The 19,675-nt window shown below is 43.7% G+C and overlaps 1 protein-coding gene across 2 annotated transcripts in view; it reads left to right on the plus strand.

The window, feature by feature from the left end:
* csmd3b (CUB and Sushi multiple domains 3b) overlaps nt 1-19,675 on the plus strand; it is a 1,698,079-nt gene that overhangs the window by 1,306,102 nt on the left and 372,302 nt on the right. The gene's annotated exons all lie outside the window — the stretch shown is intronic.

Genomic DNA, 19,675 nt, shown 5'->3' on the forward strand with positions numbered 1-19,675 from the left:
TCTTTGCTCCTATACTCAACTCCTCTTGTTATGAAGGCCAACATTCCATTGGCTTTCTTCACTGCCTGCTGTACCTGCATGCTTCCTTTCAGTGACTGATGCACTAGGACACCCAGATCTCGTTGAACATCCCCTTTTCCTAACTTGACACCATTCAGATAATAATCTGCCTTTCTATTCTTACTTCCAAAGTGAATAACCTCACACTTATCTACATTAAACTGCATCTGCCATGTATCCGCCCACTCACACAACCTGTCCAAGTCACCCTGCAGCCTTATTGCATCTTCCTCACAATTCACACTACCCCCCAGCTTAGTATCATCTGCAAATTTGCTAATGGCACTTTTAATCCCTTCATCTAAGTCATTAATGTATATCGTAAATAGCTGGGGTCCCAGCACCGAACCTTGCGGTACCCCACTGGTCACTGCCTGCCATTCCGAAAGGGACCCATTTATCCCCACTCTTTGCTTTCTGTCTGTCAACCAATTTTCTATCCATGTCAGTACCCTACCCTCAATACCATGTGCTCTAATTTTGCCCACTAATCTCCTATGTGGGACCTTGTCGAAGGCTTTCTGAAAGTCGAGGTACACCACATCCACTGACTCTCCCCTGTCAATTTTCCTAGTTACATCCTCAAAAAATTCCAGTAGATTTGTCAAGCATGATTTCCCCTTCGTAAATCCATGCTGACTCGGAATGATCCTGTTACTGCTATCCAAATGCTCAGCAATTTCGTCTTTTATAATTGACTCCAGCATCTTCCCCACCACTGATGTCAGACTAACTGGTCTATAATTACCCGTTTTCTCTCTCCCTCCTTTCTTAAAAAGTGGGATAACATTTGCTATCCTCCAATCCACAGGAACTGATCCTGAATCTATAGAACATTGAAAAATGATCTCCAATGCTTCCACTATTTCTAGAGCCACCTCCTTAAGTACCCTGGAATGCAGACCATCAGGCCCTGGGGATTTATCAGCCTTCAGTCCCATCAGTCTACCCAAAACCATTTCCTGCCTAATGTGGATTTCCTTCAGTTCCTCCATCACCCTAGCTAATGAGATCCCTTGTTCAGTCCCAACATGACGGCAACTTAAAATACGCACCCCCTCCAGAGAAAATATTTCTTTGAATAATGAATTGTCCTCTTTCTATGGAAATAAGAGAGAAAAAGAACCATTTACAACCTGGCTTCAAATTGAGAAAAAGCTGCTGTGATTCAATTGACTGAAACATTGGGAACTTAACATGATACAAAGGACAGATGGTGAAAGCAATAAGGGCAGCATGTTCCAAACTTTTATTGTTTTTCACAGTTAATGTTATGCTTTGGTGTGGCAAACTTCAGCTCATTTTACGTAAGTGACAGCAGGCTCTGGATACTTGAGTTGTGCTGATCGAAGCTTTCCAAGTTTCAGTTAATCCCAGCACAAAATATGTCATTTAGGAATAACCGGACTGTAAATACTTGCATCGTGACAGTGTGTGGTGAATTCAGCACTGGCTTGATGCCAGTGGAAGCTTTCCACTGTGCCCCAGTACACGTGACAATAAAAATAAACAAAATTAACATTTCACAGCTCAGTATCCAAAGATATCAATAGACAATAGGTGCAGGAGGAGGCCATTCGGCCCTTCGAGCCAGCACCGCCATTCAATGTGATCATGGTTGATCATTCTCATATCAAGCTTTAAAACTTCAAAGGGGAAATGAAAAATAAAACTAAATGCAAGCACTAATCGAATTAATAGGCAAATGGGACAAAACATCCTTCGATTCACACAGGCAGGAAGGAACAACACCAGAACACAGTCAAGTTTTTCATCAAAAAATTCCTTTGTTTCTGATCTGATTGTGGAATAAATGGCTTGAATTGGAAATGTTAGCAAAGAGCAATATTAAATAGCTGAAGTCATTATTTTAATAAAGATTATAGACTTTGGGTGGTCACGGTGGCGCAGCGGTAGAGTTGCTGCCTTACAGCGAATGCAGCGCTGGAGACCCGGGTTCGATCCCGACTACGGGTGCTGTCTGTACAGAGTTTGTACGTTCTCCCCGTGACCTGCGTGAGTTTTCTTCGAGATCTTCGGTTTCCTCCCACACTCCAAAGACGTGCAGTTTTGTAGGTTAATTGGCTTGGTAAAAATTGTCCCTAGTGTGTGTGTAGGTTAGTGTTAATGTGTGGGGATTGCTGGTCGGTGTGGACCCGGTGGGCCGAAGGGACTGTTTCTGCACTGTATCTCCAAACTAAACTAAACTAAACTAAACAGTTTCACTAAACAGTCAAGTTTTTTACCACAAAATCCCTTTGTTTCTGATCTGATTGGGGAATAAATGGCTTGAATTGGAAATGTTAGTGAAGAGCAATATTAAATAGCTGAAGTCATTATTTTAATAAAGGTTGTAGACTCTTATTTTAAATACATTGACAGCCTAGTTACGACTACCCCATGGATTGTTGATTTACGATGTGTCCTTCGTATCTTCAATCCAGGTATGTAATTAGTACAGAAAATGTTGGAAGCGTGGATTGTGTTGAAGACCCTTTGTCACCATTGATTTTGAAGGAGACCTGTCTTTCTGAAACGCCATGCGAAGGAAGGAACTGCAGATAACTTCTCTCCAGAGATACCATCTGTCCCTCTGAGTTCCTCCAGCTTTATGTGTCCATCTAATCCGAAACATCAATTCTGTTTCTCTTCACTGACTGTTTCCAGAGTTTTCTCTTTTTTATTTGAGATTTCTGGCATCGACAGTTTAAAAAATAAAAATCACTCGCAGATGGGTGGGTATACCACCATTTTAACAAATAGATATAGGCTGTTTGCTGCTGTACTGGAGACATGGTGCAAATTCCTGCCATCCACTGATGTCCCCAGAGCAAAGAATCACTTCACAGCTTGGAGAGGAGAAGGTGCCAGTGGGGTCAGGCATTCTGGGGGGGGGGAAGAATGTGACAGTCCCCGTCCCTTGGATGTTGCTGTGATCCTGATCACTGGCTGACTGGGCAGGAGAGACCAAAGATACTAGAGGAACAAGATGAACCACTCCGTTGAAATCGCCTATACTGAAGCGTAGTACGCAAAGGAGCCATTTTAGTAGGCAAAACCCGCCGCTCGTTATGCCTCTCGCAGTGTAATCAGTGTTTTGGGGGAACAGTATTTGTGATGGTACCGTTAAAATGAAGAATATATCTCTATCAATTTACAGATTTTTGTTTTGTTTTTTAAAATGTTTCTGCAAGTTTCTGCCTACTAAAATGGCGCCAAGACGTGCTACGGTTATTAGGGTCAAGTGGTCTATCTTGTTCCTCTAGTATCTTTGAGAGAGACCAATCCCCAGCATCATATATAACAGCTGGGTCCAATTAGCTGACATTGGTTTGGCCACCTGAACCTCGTCAGTCTAATACTTATAAAACCCAGGCACTCCAGCTGGGGGGAACAAAGTGGGTGCCTCGCTGTGTGCCTCTGTAGCAGGTTAGAGTGACTGAGCCGCTGAGACAAATCTGAAACCACCACCAGTAACATGTGGTCAAGACTGGACTGCTGGGAAGAAACCCTAGACCAGCCAGCACCTCTACTGTGGCTAAGACTGAGTGACCGGAACCAACCTGAGACGCCAGAACCTCTTCCTGCCCATTGAAAATGAGGGACTGCGCCCGCACACACTCGCAGAGGCAAAGACTGAGCTGCCAGGGTAACCCAGAGACCGCCAGCACCACCTCGTCAAGCCCAAAGCTGAGCTGCCGGGCCAGGATAGGTCTGAGACCACCGGCGCCACCTCTCGAGGCAAGGGATAACTGCAGGGAGAGGCCTGAGATTGCCACAACGACTCCTTCGAAGACCTGCACTGAGCTGCCAGGACAACCCCGATGTTGCCAGCACCACTGCACGTGTGCCCTGATGGTGAGGGACAGCGCCCTCATGCTTGTCTATTGTCTATTGTCTGTTCTCGACCTCCTTACCACTGTAAATTAAATACATCACGTGAGTTCACCCCACTGCGAGTGTCGGTGTGGTCGGTACCGAACCCAGAGTCATCCCACAACTGCTTTCCGAAGTACATGGGTATCCTTGTACACTAATTGTAACTTAATAGTGGGGTATATCAAGCAATTATGATGAAGGGCATTATGTTGGGCTTTATTGCACGAGGCGTAGGCCATTTAGAACGGAGATGAGGAAAAGCTTTTTCACTCGGCGAGTTGTAAATCCGTGGAATTCTCTGCCTCAGAAGGCAGTGGAGGCCAATTCTCTGGATGCTTTCAAGAGAGAGCTAGATAGAGCTCTTAATGATAGTGGAATCAGGGGGTATGGGGAGAGAGCAGGAATGATTGTGAATGATCAGCCATGATCACATTGAATGGCAGTGCTGGCTCGAAGGGTCGAATGGCCGCCTCCTGCACCTATTGTCTATTGTCTATCTCGGGTGATGTTTCAGGTCGAGATCCTTCTTCAGATAAGAGAAGGAATGCAACCAGATTGATGTCTAATGATGAGAGATTAAATGAACTGAGATGAGAGAGAACTCGTTGATGAGAGAAATATGAATCTCATTGAAACATACAAAATTGTCATTGGACTGAGCAGGGCAGGTACAGGATTACTATTTCTCCTGAATGGAATGTCCAGAACCATGGCTCATAGCCTCAATGTAAGGTGTTAGCCATTCAGCATGGAAGTTATCATATCTTTGGAATTATCTACCCAGCAGTTCCTCTAGCAGTTCAGTCCCCGAGCATATTGAAGATGAAGATTGATAGATGTTTGGATATTTTGGGAATCAAGTGGCATATAAACATAGCACTAAAAGTAAGGAAATTTGTGTTTGGTAGATTATTTCTTTGTTGTAACAATGCTTCTTGGCAATAAATCTTATACCGTTGGAAAGCCTGTTTATTTCCCTTTTAAATGGTGCCACATTTGTAAGGAACATGCATTTGTGGGATGAGCAGCAGAGCTGAGTATATGGGTTGCGCCCATGAAAAATGTGCCAAATCTTCTCTGCCAATGCCAAACAGCTTATTCTGCCATTGACTCTTGTTCAGTGTTGTTTGGTGGATTGGATGATTGAAGTCTGAAGAAACAAGACATATTGGCAATTTAACAATTTATTCATTTAATAAACAGGAGCCTCAGTAGCGTGTGGAAGAACCATACACAGCCACAACAGCCTGGCACCTCCTCCTCCTCATGCTGGTCACCAGCCTGGTCACACACTGTTGTGGGATGGCATTCCATTCTTCAACCAGCATTTGTCGCAAGTCAGCCAACGTGGTTGTGTTGGTCACTCTGGCACGAACAGCACGCCCAAGCTGATCCCACAAGTGTTCAATGGGGTTGAGGTCAGGACTGCTGGCAGGCCATTCCATCCTCTCCACTCCCAAATTCTGGAGGTAGTCTCTGAGAAACCCTGCTCTGTGGGGGCGAGCATTGTCATCTTGGAGGATAGAGTTCGGTCCCAGACTGTGGCGATATGGGATTGCCACTGGTTGCAGAATCTCATCTCGATATCTCTCTGCATTGAGATTGCCTCCAATGATGACAAGCCTCATCTTTCCAGTGAGGGAGATGCCGCCCCACACCATCATGCTGCCTCCACCAAAAGATGTTACTCTATCGGTGCAGCAATCAGCATAGCGTTCTCCGTGTCTTCTCCACACTTTGACCCTATGATACAACTGCCGTAGGCAGAATCTGGACTCATCGCTGAACATAACGTTCCTCCACATGTTCAGGTTCCAGTGCACGTGTTGCCGACACCAGCGCAAACGGGCCTGACGGTGAAGGGCAGTCATGGCAGGCCTCCTGGCAGCCCTATGAGACCAGAGATTGGCTGCGTGCAGTCTGTTCCGAATTGTCTGGGCAGAGAGCCGTCGGCCATATCGTCCTGCAAACCTTGACTGCAAATCTGTAGAAGACAGCCTACGGTTCCTAAGTGCTGACAGGGTGAGGAAACGGTCTTCTTCGGGTGTCGTCTTCTTGGGACGCCCACTTCGCGGCCTGTCTCTGTCATCCCCCGTTATATGGAACTTGGCCTTCACTTTGGAGATGGTACTAGGGCTCACTCCAAATAATGCCGCAACTTGGTTTTGCGGAACACCAATTTGAAGTTGCCCTATCGCACGGGTCCTATCCAGATCAGTCAAACGTGGCATGCCGATTCTTGGAGCAGACACCTACTGACCACTGTAGCAGGGCCCATGCTCACAGATGCTGCCAATCAGGTGCCAATCAGTGACCTGATTGTCAGCACCTGGGGGTACCAGAAGCTCAAAACAAGAGTCAATAGCAACAGCAGAATAAGCTGTTTGGCATTGGCAGAGAGGATTTGGCACATTTTTCATGGGCGCAACCCATATACTCAGCTCTGCTGCTCATCCCACAAATGCATGTTCCTTACAAATGTGGCACCATTTAAAAGGGAAATAAACAGGCTTTCCAATGGTATAAGATTTATTGCCAAGAAGCATTGTTACAACAAAGAAATAATCTACCAAACACAAATTTCCTTACTTTTTGTGTTATGTTTAGTTTGTATAGGTGACCCCCTCCCTCCCACAACATGTTATAGAGGGTGGGGTTGCATTTGAAGAGAACAGTCAACCAATCCATACCTCGATGTTCTGTAAAGCAAAGCTGTCTTATTTGCAAATTCATCAAGAAACATTATGAAGTTAAAAAAAAAATCAAAAATGCTTTTGAAGTGCTTTTTATTTCACTTAAATCCCATGAGAGTGGATTTTATTGCATATTTCAATTTTTGGGTTGTGATTATGTGAATTATGTAAGGGCAAATTTTCATTATCCAAAATGCACTATTAATATGCTGGTTCCACATTTTTTTTTTCTCAAGTCACGTTTGCAATCTAAATTTCTGGGTCAGTTGTTTTCAGTTATGGCCTGATCATGCTAGCTGCTTTTTGCTAAAATTAGGTATTTGTAGCTCATTACAGAGAACAGCTGAGGTATATTTTGTCTAATTTCAAGGTTAACACAGACCAACCATATGTGTGGCTGAACTTGGTTACTAAGCAACATTTCACTGTCAGTCAACGCCTGCTTTATTAGGTAGTGACATGGCTAATGTAGTGGAAACAGTGAGACTTAACTTCAGGCTTAATATTATTCAAGTTTAGTTCAGAGAGAGCTAGATAGAGCTCTTAAGGATAGCAGAGTCAGGGGGTATGGGGAGAAGGCAGGAACGGGGTACTGATTGAGAATGATCAGCCATGATCACATTGAATAGCGGTGCTGGCTCGAAGGGCCGAATGGCCTCCTCCTGCACCTATTGTCTATTGTCTATTGTCAGAGACACAGTGTGGAAACAGGCCCTTTGGCCCACTGACTAGCGATCCCCACACACTAACACTATCCTACACGAGACCCACATGAGGGACAAATTGCACTTATACCAAGCCAGTTAACTTACAAATCTGTACGCCTTTGGAGTGTGGGAGGAAACCAAAGATTTCCGAGAAAACCCACGGGGAGAACGTACAAATTGCGTACAGACGGCACCCGTAGTCAGGATCGAACCCGGATCTCCGGCGTTAATATGCGGGGATTGCTGTTCAGCGTGGACCCGGTGGGCCGAAAGGGCCTGTTTCCACGCTGTATCTCTAAACTAATCTACGTAGAAGCACATGACAAAATAGGCTAAAGTAAGCATAATTTTGTGAAGGGGAGATCTTGCCTGATAAATCTGTTGAAATTCTTTGAGGAAGTAAATAGCAGGATGGCCAGAGTCTGTGCATGTTGTTTGTTGGATTTTCAGAAGGCCAATGAGAATACTTAACAGCAGGTGGTGATATATGAATTTTATTTCCAATCGTGGAAATTAAAATCATATTCCACTCTGTGCCGCAGCCTCTAAGGTGCACAGTTTTGTCTAATCTTCACATTCTGTAAGCAATGCAAATTGAGAAACTACTTCTGGTATTGTTCTAAGATTTCCTGGTGATTTGTAAACAATTTGGGTCCATCTGGGTTTGTTTTATTCTGCAAAACCTATTGTGGAATTAGTGCAGTATGCCTTTATTTCCCCTGCACACCAATGTGCTATTTTACAAATATTCCTTGATGACACTATACAGAATTAATTGTCAGAGATCAATATCGCTACCACCACCTCCTCTCTGCCAACAAAGTTAATTAATAGTAAGTACCAACTTCTTAGATTTACATTAATTTTAGCAGAACTGCCTGTTGGCCCACAATAAAATTGTGTATATTACGAATTCATGTGCTCAGAGTCTATATACTAAAACTCTTGTTTGTTTGTTCCTGAACTACAGCCCAAACAGTACACGATAGCGCAACAATTTTAGGCCCACCTTACTCACCGTCATCCCTTTGGTGCTAATGGAAGATGTTTCATTGAAATTGGTGTCATATTTTTAAAGTTATTCACATTTTAAAGTTTAAATCTATCTCCTAGGGGGGGAGAGGGGAGGAGGGAGGATAAGGGGGGTTGTGGGGGATGGAAGGGGGAGAGGAGGTGGGGGAGGGGAAGAGGGAGAATGGGGAGGAGAGGGGAGGGGAGAGAGGGGAGGGGGGAGAGGAGGAGGGAGAATGGGGGGGAGAGGGGAGGGGAGGAGGAGAGGAGAGGGTGCTGCACCAATACAAATAATTCTTAGCCAAGACCCAGCAAAACATTGCCAAAACACCTGGTGCTTGCTTGCTCGAATGTTGGCACCAAGTATTCATATGAAGCATAAGCTAGTTGTCTCTGTCAAGGATGTTGGCAGCAAAATGGTGTAGCTAACTTCACAGTCGCATTGTGCCTGGCTGTAACACACAATGAGGGTTTTCATCAGTTCTCCATGAGAGTTCTCGTGCATTTTTAAGATTCACATCTATTGAAATAAACTATTATTCAACCATTTTCATTTTTTTTTAAATCATCCAATAAGTGTTTATTTATTGGTGAATTAAGTAAATGTTAATTGGTAAATGGCATCTAAGAATTGCTTCTATCCACGTGACCTTGTTTTCTATGCCTGTCCTTCCAATCCACTATTTCTCTATTAAAATTAATGGATGCAATACCTTAAGATATATCTGGCAGGAAAATACAATTTACCTCTTAAACCCCTGTCCCACTTAGGTGATTGTTTAGGCGACTACAGGTGACTAGGCTGTCACCACACGGCCCTTTAATAATTTTGAGGAGAAAACAATTTACAATGAGTAAGATAACTAATAATTTTTAATTATCAGTTTCATGAGGATGGAATGGAATTTTCTCCCCACCCTGAACTATTTTCCATTATTTCCAGGCAAATATTTCCAAAGTGGTTACGTAGCTGATGTTGGGTGTGAGAGGAGTTATCACTTTAGTTTTACTCTGGCAGTTCTGTAGTTGGTGGTTACCTGTGAGAAAGCTGCCCGGTTACCATGTTTCCCAATGAGAAGCATTGTGGCTTCAAACCACAAGAGGGACATGACCTGTTCTGTGTCAACTAGAAGGTGGTCAATTGGAATCTTTGTTCATGACTCAATGGCAAATGAGACCAAAAAAAAAACATAAGGCCGCTTCTGTGTGAAAGAAAGCAATTTACTGAGAGAAACGGAGAACCATTGTGCAAAGTATAGCGAGCGGAACTCACTGGAATGTGTGTATATAAGATTCAAATATTAGAAAATATTTTTAAAGTGTTACATCTATGAAGAGAACAAAAAATGAAATAGTGGATGTGTAATGTGTCTGAGAAAATGCTGGACAAAAAACACAAGAAGCAGAGAATGATCAACACAACAATAGTGACAACAAGAGAATCACATAATATTTTGTCATCGGAGATAACCCAAGACGTTTAAAATAATTGAAAAGCCAAAAGAAGACTGCAGGTGTTGTAATCTATATATTCAAACTCTCGTTTGTTATCTTGTTTGTGACTGAACTTCAGCCAAATCGGTACACGATAGCGCAACAATTTTAGGTCCACCTTACTCACCATTGTCACTTTAGTGATAATGCAAGTAGTTTTATTGAAATCGGTGTTATATTTTTAAAGTGATTCACATTTTTAAGTTTAAAAGGAGGGGAGGGGAGGAGGGAGGGGGGAGTGGGGGAGAAGGGGGGAGTGGGGGAGAAGGAGAGAAGGGAGGGGGGGGGGTTGAGGGGAGGGTGGGGGAGGACAGGGCGCTGCACCAATGCATAACTAGCCCACTTTGTCTAGTTATGCATTAAAAATAACGCTGGAAATACTCTGCATATCTGTGGAGAACAAAACAGGCCTAAAATTTCTGTTCGTGACTCTTCATCAGATCTATATGTGATTGGGCAGTGTGTGTCTATCCAATTTCTGTGTGCTGAAACAACACAGGGAAATATTTTTGAATTTTGAGTTAATCTCTGTGTGGTGCAACTCAGATTTCTGCAGTCTATTGAACTAGTTTTAAACATCACAGTAAAATTAGAAACTGCCCAACCTGCACAATCCCCCACCAGGAATTATTCATGTCTGAAAGTTTCCAACAACTGCATTAATTTACTGGGCTTCACAGAGATATAAAACATCAAGCTGTGTGTTCCTGGGCACAGGACATTAAAAGATTTATTTATCTTTTAAATTTATTTTAATTTGCTAACACAACTACAAATAGATATTTTATTAAAAGGCGAATCACAATTTTAAATAGGCAGTTCAACATTTATTAATTAACACTGCGATTAAAATTGCATCTTTTTTTAATACGATGAATATATTTTAAGCTCTTTATATCAAGGCGACCACTTCTAATACAGGAAGGAATTTTTGGCTAAAAATTTATCCAGAGACAACATTGTTTCTTGTGCCTGTGGTATGTTATATGCCCCCTGCTATTTATTTTCTTTGAAGGTCTCATCTTGATATTTCAGACTTTCTCCAGATGTGTTCCATGAAATTAGAATTAAAGGAAGGAAAGTTGCCACAATTGAATAGATTTGCTGATGAATAATGTTATGGGGTTTGATTGATTTGAATTTCAGCAACTTCAAAATAGGAAGCAATCTCCTCATTCAATTCTGCGTAAATACCCATTTTAATGTTTTGTGACCAAGACAGGTTTAAATTTAGTATGTTGTTGCATGTAATTGTTTATTTTAGTGAACAGTATTGATTAGAAAAAGAGCATGTTGATTCTTGTTACTTAGGAAGGGAACAGAAAGGAGACTGTATTTTACATGATGGAGATGGATTTAAAAAAATGTATATTTCTCCTGCCGAATGTGGGCAATATTGGTTTGACCATTACTGCTGGTTCAACCATAACCATTGAATTGAGTAGGAAGGAAGTGCAGATGCTGGTTTAAACCGAAGATAGACACAAAATGCTGGAGTAACTCAGCGGGACAGGCAGCATCTCTGGAGAGAAGGAATGGGTGACGTTTCAGGTCACGGCGCATTCTTCAGACTGATGAAGGGTCTCGACCCAAAACGTCACCCATTCCTTCTCTCCAGAGATGCTGCCTGTCCCGCTGAGTTACTCCAGCATTTTGTGTCCACTATTGGAGTGACACAGGTTATTCACTGGACTTTAGAATTACTGGTTTAGAGAGAGAATGCTTCTCCCATTTACATATCACTGATTCCTACTGGAATGAATCCATGCTGCAGTCAGGTAAAAGTAAAAGGAGACACACAAAACTAAGGATGCTGGAATTGTGAGCAAAGGCGACAAAGTGCTGGAGGAAGTCAGCAAATCAGTGGAGGGAATAGACAGGTAACTCTGTGTCGGGCCTCTTTATCAGACTTCTTCTTTTGTGTCCATCATTGAAATGTTACATCACTGTCATCGTCCATCCTTAAAAGGGCGCAAGCTTCCGGCGACAATCAGTGGGAGCCATCACTTGTACAATAGATGATGGTGGTAGTAGAATTAGCTCGGGACACTTCCAGTTTCCAGCCCCGCGACGTGGACTCTTCTATGGTGGGGCCTTTTCCAGACTGATTAAAAAGAAAACTTAATATAAATATTTAGGGAATATCCATTGGCACCTTCTGAATTAATTCCAGTTGGAAATGATTTGAAATGAGTTTGGCTACAATGACCCACTTGGCCTACCAATTCCTGGTACATTTCAATGAGGGTTAATTCTCACAAGATGAACATCAAACAGGAATATTATTGATTGCACTCGTCGGTCGACAATTTGTATGGTTCTCACACTTGGAAAATAAATCCGTCTGAGAAAATTATGAGTTTATGATTTGCCTCAGAGAATCAAGCAGCAATCTTGGAATGACAACTCATTGTATTGAAGGACAGCACAGCAGAGTAAACACACTGGAGAGCACCAAAATAGAGGTCTGGGATTTGGCTGGACTTGATTATATTGAACAATTGATCTCAATCAAATGTCCAGGGAAAACCAGCTGGCAAATGGCATCAGTTATAGCTGGAATGGGAAAGTACACTTGGGACTTTCAACAGGTGGTCCTGGATGCAGTAAGTTTTAGTGTGGACATATTATTTTGCACCAGCTTGTGATAGCAGCTTTAAGCACCACCAGTTAGTATAATCACAGCAGGTTTGAAGCTTCATGCTCAGTCCCAATGAATATATGAAAGAGGCCATGAAACAGAAATGAGCGCTATCATCAACATATGTAAAAGCACCGGAGAAAAAGACTGCAGATCACTGAAATCTTACGTAAAAAAAACAAAATGGTGGGAGAAGTGCTGAGTCCCTCCAGCACCTCGTTTTGACCGTGCAAAGATGCTAAACTCTGCAATTGACAGATGCCATGGATACCTCACTAAAGTCTGATTCAGTGGAGCATTTCATAAGTCCTTTAATTATGGAAGACTTTCGTGAGAAAATTGTGTCTTCCCATGTCTCAGTGCTCATTCCTTTTGGCGTTTTAGTTTAGAGATACAGTGTGGAAACAGGCCCTTCGGCCCACCAGGTCCGTGCCGACCAGCGATCCCCGCACATTAACACCATCCTATACCCACGAGGGACAATTTTTACATTTATGCCAAGCCAATTAACCGACAAACCTGTACGTCTTTGGAGGTGGGAGGAAACCAAAGATCTCAGAGAAAACTCACGCAGGTCACGGGGAGAACGTACAAACTCCGTACAGACAGCACCCGTAGTCAGGATCGAACCTGGGTCTCTGGCGATGCATTCGCTATAAGGCAGCAACTCTACTGCTGCGCCACCGTGACCGCCCAATTGGCGTTCCCCATTTTTTTTGCCTGAAAAGAAACTCGGGCACAATTTCTCCTAACACCTTGTTGGTAAAAGTAGAACCTCTTCCCTCCCCCCCACCCCACCCCCATTGAGTCCCCTTTTTACTAACTTCTTTTCACTAATTGCAGTTTGTGGAGTAGGTGGCACACTCATCATTCTCAGGTGCTTGACCATGAAACCAAGGATCCTTTTATAATATGGACGACTTCCCATCTAAAGATTAGATGTGCAGGAAGGAACTGCAGATGCTGGTTTAAACCGAAGATAGACACAAAATGCTGGAGGATTTTGTGGGACAGGCAGCATCTCTGGAGAGAAGGAATGGGTGACGTTTTGGGTCAAGATCCTTCTTCAGGCTGAAAGTCACGCGAAAGAGAAACGAGAGATATAGACGCTGATGTAGAGAAATATAGAACAATGAATGAAAGATGTGCACAAAAAGTAACGATGATATTTTTTAGATTTAGATTTAGAGTTACAGCGCAGAAACAGGCCCTTCGGCCCACCGGGTCCGCGCCGCCCAGCGATCCCCGCACACTAACACTATCCTACACACACTAGGGACAATTTTTACATTTGCCCAGCCAATTAACCTACATACCTGTACGTCTTTGGAGTGTAGGAGGAAACCGAAGATCTCGGAGAAAACCTACGCAGGTCACGGGGAGAACGTACAAACTCCGTAGAGTATAGCACCCGTAGTCAGGATCGAACCTGAGTCTCCGGCACTGCATTCGCTGTAAGGCAGCAACTCTATCGCTGCGCCACCGTGCCATTGTTGGCTGTTTGCTGGGTGAAAATGAGAAGCTGGTGTGACTTGGGTGGGGGAGGAATGGAGAGAGAGGGAATGCAGGGGTTACTTGAAGTCAGAGAAATCAATACTGTTCTCATTCTAATCCCAAAATTAGATGTGTTGTACATTCTTAGCATTTTGTGGACATGGAAATGGTCCTCTGGCCAAGCTTAAAGTTGTAAGCTACGTTCAGTTGTATTGTCCAAAAGGTCCTGCCGAGCTGACCATTCTCACCCTCCCTGTGAAACCTTTCATTATGATGTTTGGTACCGAATCATTTGCCTCGGGTACATATTCATCACCCACAATTAATAAATAAGTAAAGTTGGTGGAACATTTCCTGCAATTCCGCCAGTCTTATCAATAAGAAAAACATGTTGTGTAACCTATAAATCAATTTAAAGAGTGACATGTGCCATTTGGCTTCAATATTTTTTTAATGATCTAATTATTTTATTGCTCAGCATCTTCCTCCACATCAGAAACTTTTCAGCACCGTCATTAACATTTCTGAAAGGCTAGATGTAGCCACTGAGGCATGGAGACTGAGAACAGGCAGCAATGTTAAGTGGCATTTATTCACAAAATGCTGGAGTAACTCAGCATCTCAGGAAAGAAGGAATGGGCGACGTTTCGGGTCGAGACCCTTCTTCAGAGTGAGTGACAGCCCCCCACTCACTCTGCAACAACCCGGACAAAAAAAAATTTAAGTTCACTTTGAAGAATGTTAAGTGGCAAATCTCTTTAAACTATCCCTGGTATGACTGGTTCAACTTTTAGTACAGAATTTGCAGTTGAGTTGACAATGAAACGGTTCATTGTTTGCAGCCCTGGAGGTGCTGTCAGTAAAACCTGCTCTTCCACCAGATGTTACTGTTCCAGTCTTTACGACTGCAATCATCAAAGAATCAATTTCAGGAGATTTTGTGGCATCTTCCACTTTCTCCACTCGATTTTTACTTTCAAAACACAAAATCGCAAATTATTTGGTGCATGATTGCACACTTTGAAGTAGCACTGTGTGGATTAAGACTGGGGCAAGGCCAGAGGGGAGTTTTGTGCTTTAGAATCACAAACCTTGTTTCATCTTCAATGTTATCATGAGCAATAAGGTGTACAAGATCTGCACAACACAAATATTGTTCCATGATTTCTTGCTCTTCTTGCTAGATAGGATTTCAGTATAGGAGTAAAGAGGTTCTTCTACAGTTGTACAGGGCCCTGTTGAGACCGCATCTGGAGTACTGTGTACAGTTTTGGTCTCCTAATTTGAGGAAGGACATCCTTGTAATTGAGGCAGTGCAGCGTTGGTTCAAGAGATTGACCCCTAGGATGGCGGGACTGTCATATGAGGAAAGATTGAAAACACTGGGCTTGTATTCACTGGAATTTAGAAGGATGAGAGGGGATCTTATAGAGACATATAAAATTATAAAAGGACTGGACAAGCTAAATGCAGGAAAAATGTTCCCAATGTTGGGGGAGTCCAAAACCAGGGGCCGCAGTCTTAGAATAAAGGGGAGACAATTTAAAACTGAGGTGAGAAGGAACCTTTTCACCCAGAGAGTTGTGAATTTGTGGAATTCTCTGCCACAGAGGGCAATGGAGGCCAAATCACTGGATGAATTTAAGAGAGAGTTAGATAGAGCTCTGGGGGCTAGTGGAATCAAGGGATATGGGGAGAAGGCAGGCACGGGTTACTGATTGTGGATGATCAGGCATGATCACATTGAATGGTGGTGCTGGCTCGAAGGGCTGAATGGCCTCCTCCTGCACCTATTTTCTATGTTTCTATGTTTCTATAGCTTACAACACATTGTTACTTGCTACTTTTTAGTTGATAGGTGTTGTATGAAAAACAAGTCTACCACGATGCAAACAGCGACTCTCATTACCACCTTGCACAGAAGGGTTATTTCAGGATGTATAGAATTGAATGTGATCCACAGTATTGGAAACTACACACTAAACACTCCAGCGGCAGTTTTGTAAGACTGATGTAGGTGCACAATGAACGAACAATTGATTTGGCCATTGAGGAGCAGTAATACGTATCACTGGAGATAGGCGGCACGGTGGCGCAGCGGCAGAGTTGCTGCTTTACAGCGAATGCAGCGCCGGAGACTCAGGTTCGATCCTGACTACGGGTGCTGCACTGTAAGGAGTTTGTACGTTCTCCCCGTGACCTGCGTGGGTTTTCTCCGAGATATTCGGTTTCCTCCCACACTCCAAAGACGTACAGGTATGTAGGTTAATTGGCTGGGTAAATGTAAAAATTGTCCCTAGTGGGTGTAGGATAGTGTTAATGTACGGGGATCGCTGGGCGACACGGACTTGGTGGGCCGAAAAGGCCTGTTTCCGGCTGTATATATATATGCCTTTTCTCTGGCCTCCGCCAGGCCACTACAATATGATATATGATAGAGTCATAGAAATGACTTATCAAGTCGTAGAATGACACTCTTTGGTCTAACTTCCCCTCACTGACCAGTGAGCACTCTTTCCTTATGAATCCCATTGCCAAACACTTGGCCACTAAGCTTTCTGTGAGTCAGTTTAGTTTAGTTTAGTTTAGAGATACAGCATGGAAACAGGCCCTTCGGCCCACCGAGTCTGCACCGACCAGCGATCCCCGCTCATTGACACGATCCTACACACACTGGGAACAATTTACAATTATACCAAGCCAATTAACTTGTTAACCTGTACGTCTTTGGAGTGTGGGAGGAAACCGAAGATCTCGAAGAAAACCTACACAGCCATGGGGAGAACGTATGTACTCCGTACAGGCAGCATCCATTGTCTGAAGAAGGGTCTGGACCCGAAACGTCACCCATTCCTTCTCTCCTGAGATGCTGCCTGACCTGCTGAGTTACTCCAACATTTTGTGAATCAGCACCCATAGTCAAACACTCACTGCCTTCTGTGTTAGAGAATGCCACAAATTCACAACTCTCTGGGTGAAAAAGTTTTTTCTCACCTCAGTTTTAAATGGCCTCCCCTTTATTCTTAGATTGTGGCCCCTGGTTGTAGACACTTACTGTATTAAATGCTGTCAGTGACGCAGCTTTAACTCTCTCAGGCAGTGCATCCCAGTTACTTATCACTCTCTGGATGAAGAAGGTGCTCCTCATATCCATATACTAAAACTCTCGTTTGTTATCTTGTTTGTGACTGAACTTCAGCCAAAACGGTACACGATAGCGCGACAATTTTAGGCCCACCTTACAATGGTGACATTGTCACTTTAGTGATAATGCAAGTAGTTTTATTGAAATCGCTGTTATATTTTTAAGATTATTCACATTTTAAAGTTTAAAGGGAGGGTGAGGGGAGGAGGGAGGGAAGGAGGAAGGGGGGAGTGGGGGAGAAGGGAGAGGGGAGGGGGGGTTGAGGAGAGGGAGGGGGGAGGACAGGGTGCTGCACCAATGCAGGACAGGTTTGGGCCCAATGGGTCCACTGGGTCTAGTCTCCTCTAAATCCCATCCCCTGTATCCAAAATGTATACCCTTTATCTCCCTCTGAAATTGAGAAGTTTCCTGCAGTCCCCTCTATTTATGCCACGCATCATCGTATCTACCTTAATCATGCCTCTCCAATCCCAGCATAAACTCCTCCACTTCAGTGAGAACCTCTCTTTTCCAGTCTTCCCTCGGAATTGAACTGCTCAAATCCAGGCCTCAACCAGGTGAATTTGTAAGTGCCATCGATGAAAATTATTTATGGAGGACCTAACCAGAACTATCTGAGTCCGTATGCAGATCCCCACTCATGTTGTGCCCTGCTTTTTCCCTCATGAATCGTTTGCCTTTTGTTGGGCGGCACGGTAGCGCAGCGGTAGAGTTGCTGCTTTACAGCGAATGCAGCGCCGGAGACTCAGGTTCGATCCTGACTACGGGTGCTGCACTGTAAGGAGTTTGTACGTTCTCCCCGTGACCTGCGTGGGTTTTCTCCGAGATCTTCGGTTTCCTCCCACACTCCAAAGACGTACAGGTATGTAGGTTAATTGGCTGGGTAAATGTAAAAATTGTCCCTAGTGGGTGTAGGATAGTGTTAATGTACGGGGATCACTGGGCGGCACGGACTTGGAGGGCCGAAAAGGCCTGTTTCCGGCTGTATATATATGATATGATATGATGATATGATATACTTGCAGACACATTCAGATTTTCCTGAGTCCTGTCTGGGTCAGTGATTGTTTTTGTGATCCATCTTAGCTTTTCAATTTTATTTTAAGGTGCCTCTCTACACTTTTTATACTCTTGACCAGAGCTTCTTAAACTCATTCACCCTTGAGTCTTTATCACAAAATTCCCTTCATCCTCGACTAGATTTTCTTATGTGTTTTGGTAATTTCCGTCTCGCTCTCCCTTGTGTATATTTTTATATACATTAAGTCATTCACCCTTCTTGCACCCCTCTAGTTTCATTCACCCTTGGGTGAACCATTCGCCAGTTTAAGAAGCACTGGTCTTGACAAGCCTCCACTGCCTTTAGTTCCCTATATCTGTCATGCGTTTCCATGTTTTGTTTCTCTTGTTCTCAAGCCCTCACTATCCCCCCCAACATCCAGGGCTCCCTCTACTGGTCACCCCTGCCTTTTACAGGAGCATGTCAGCCTCAAACTCTTGCTACCCCTCCTTTGAATGCTCCCCGCGGTGCAGATATAGGTTTACTTCCAAGTGGATGCTCTCAATCGACCTTTGCCAGGTCCTCCCTCATGTTAATGAACTTGCCTTTCCCCAATTCAAGGTCTTTATTCCTGGTCCATCCATTTTGTTTTCCATAACCATTTAAAATATGGGATGTTATGGTCACTCTCTCCAAAATGATCCCCTTTGACGATCCCTCCACTTGATCAGCCACATTCCACAAGATAAAGTCCAAGTAATGCTCCTTCTCTCAATGATCTACCCACAAACTGCGTCAAAAAGCTCTCCTCTAACTCCTTGTCCTGTTCTGACCCTTTAACGTCTGAAATTCCCATTCGAAACAACCTGCAGGATTGCTATACCACTGCCTTCGTAGCCCTTACAAGCACCCACTTTAACTAAGGTAGTAAGATGGAGAAAAAGGGTCCTCGCCTTACCTTATCCCAAGTCACTGAAGCCTGATGTTCACCATAGTTCTCATTTCGACCTGGACATTTCGAAATGGCCGTATCCACTAGAACCTAACTCCCTTTTATTTGTTGGCAGTAGTTTCGTTGAGTTTAGAGATACGGTGTGGAAACAGGCCCTTCGGCCCACCGAGTCCACGCTGACCAGCAATCACCACACATTAATGCTACCCTGCACACAAAAGGGACAATTTTGCACTTACATCAAGTCAATGGACAATAGGTGCAGGAGTAGGCCATTCGGTTTGCAATACACAAGAATTCTTCATTTTGATTAGCTGGCCACCATGCCTGATGGCTTCGAAGGTCGACACAAAGTGCTGGAGTAACTCAGCAGGTCAGGCAGCATCTCTGGAGAGAAGGAATGGGTGACGTTTCTGGACGAGACCCTCCTTCAGACTGAGAGTCAGGGGAAAGGGAAACGAGAGATACAAACGGTGATGTAGAGAGAAAAAGAACAAATGAATGAGAGATATGCAAAAAAAGTAAGGATGGTGATGGAAACGGCCCATTGTTAGCTGTGGGCTAGATGATGCCTGATGCATTCATTGTCCATCTGCACA

Source organism: Rhinoraja longicauda, chromosome 4, assembly GCF_053455715.1.
Source record: "Rhinoraja longicauda isolate Sanriku21f chromosome 4, sRhiLon1.1, whole genome shotgun sequence".
Classification (NCBI taxonomy): Eukaryota; Metazoa; Chordata; class Chondrichthyes; order Rajiformes; family Arhynchobatidae; genus Rhinoraja; species Rhinoraja longicauda.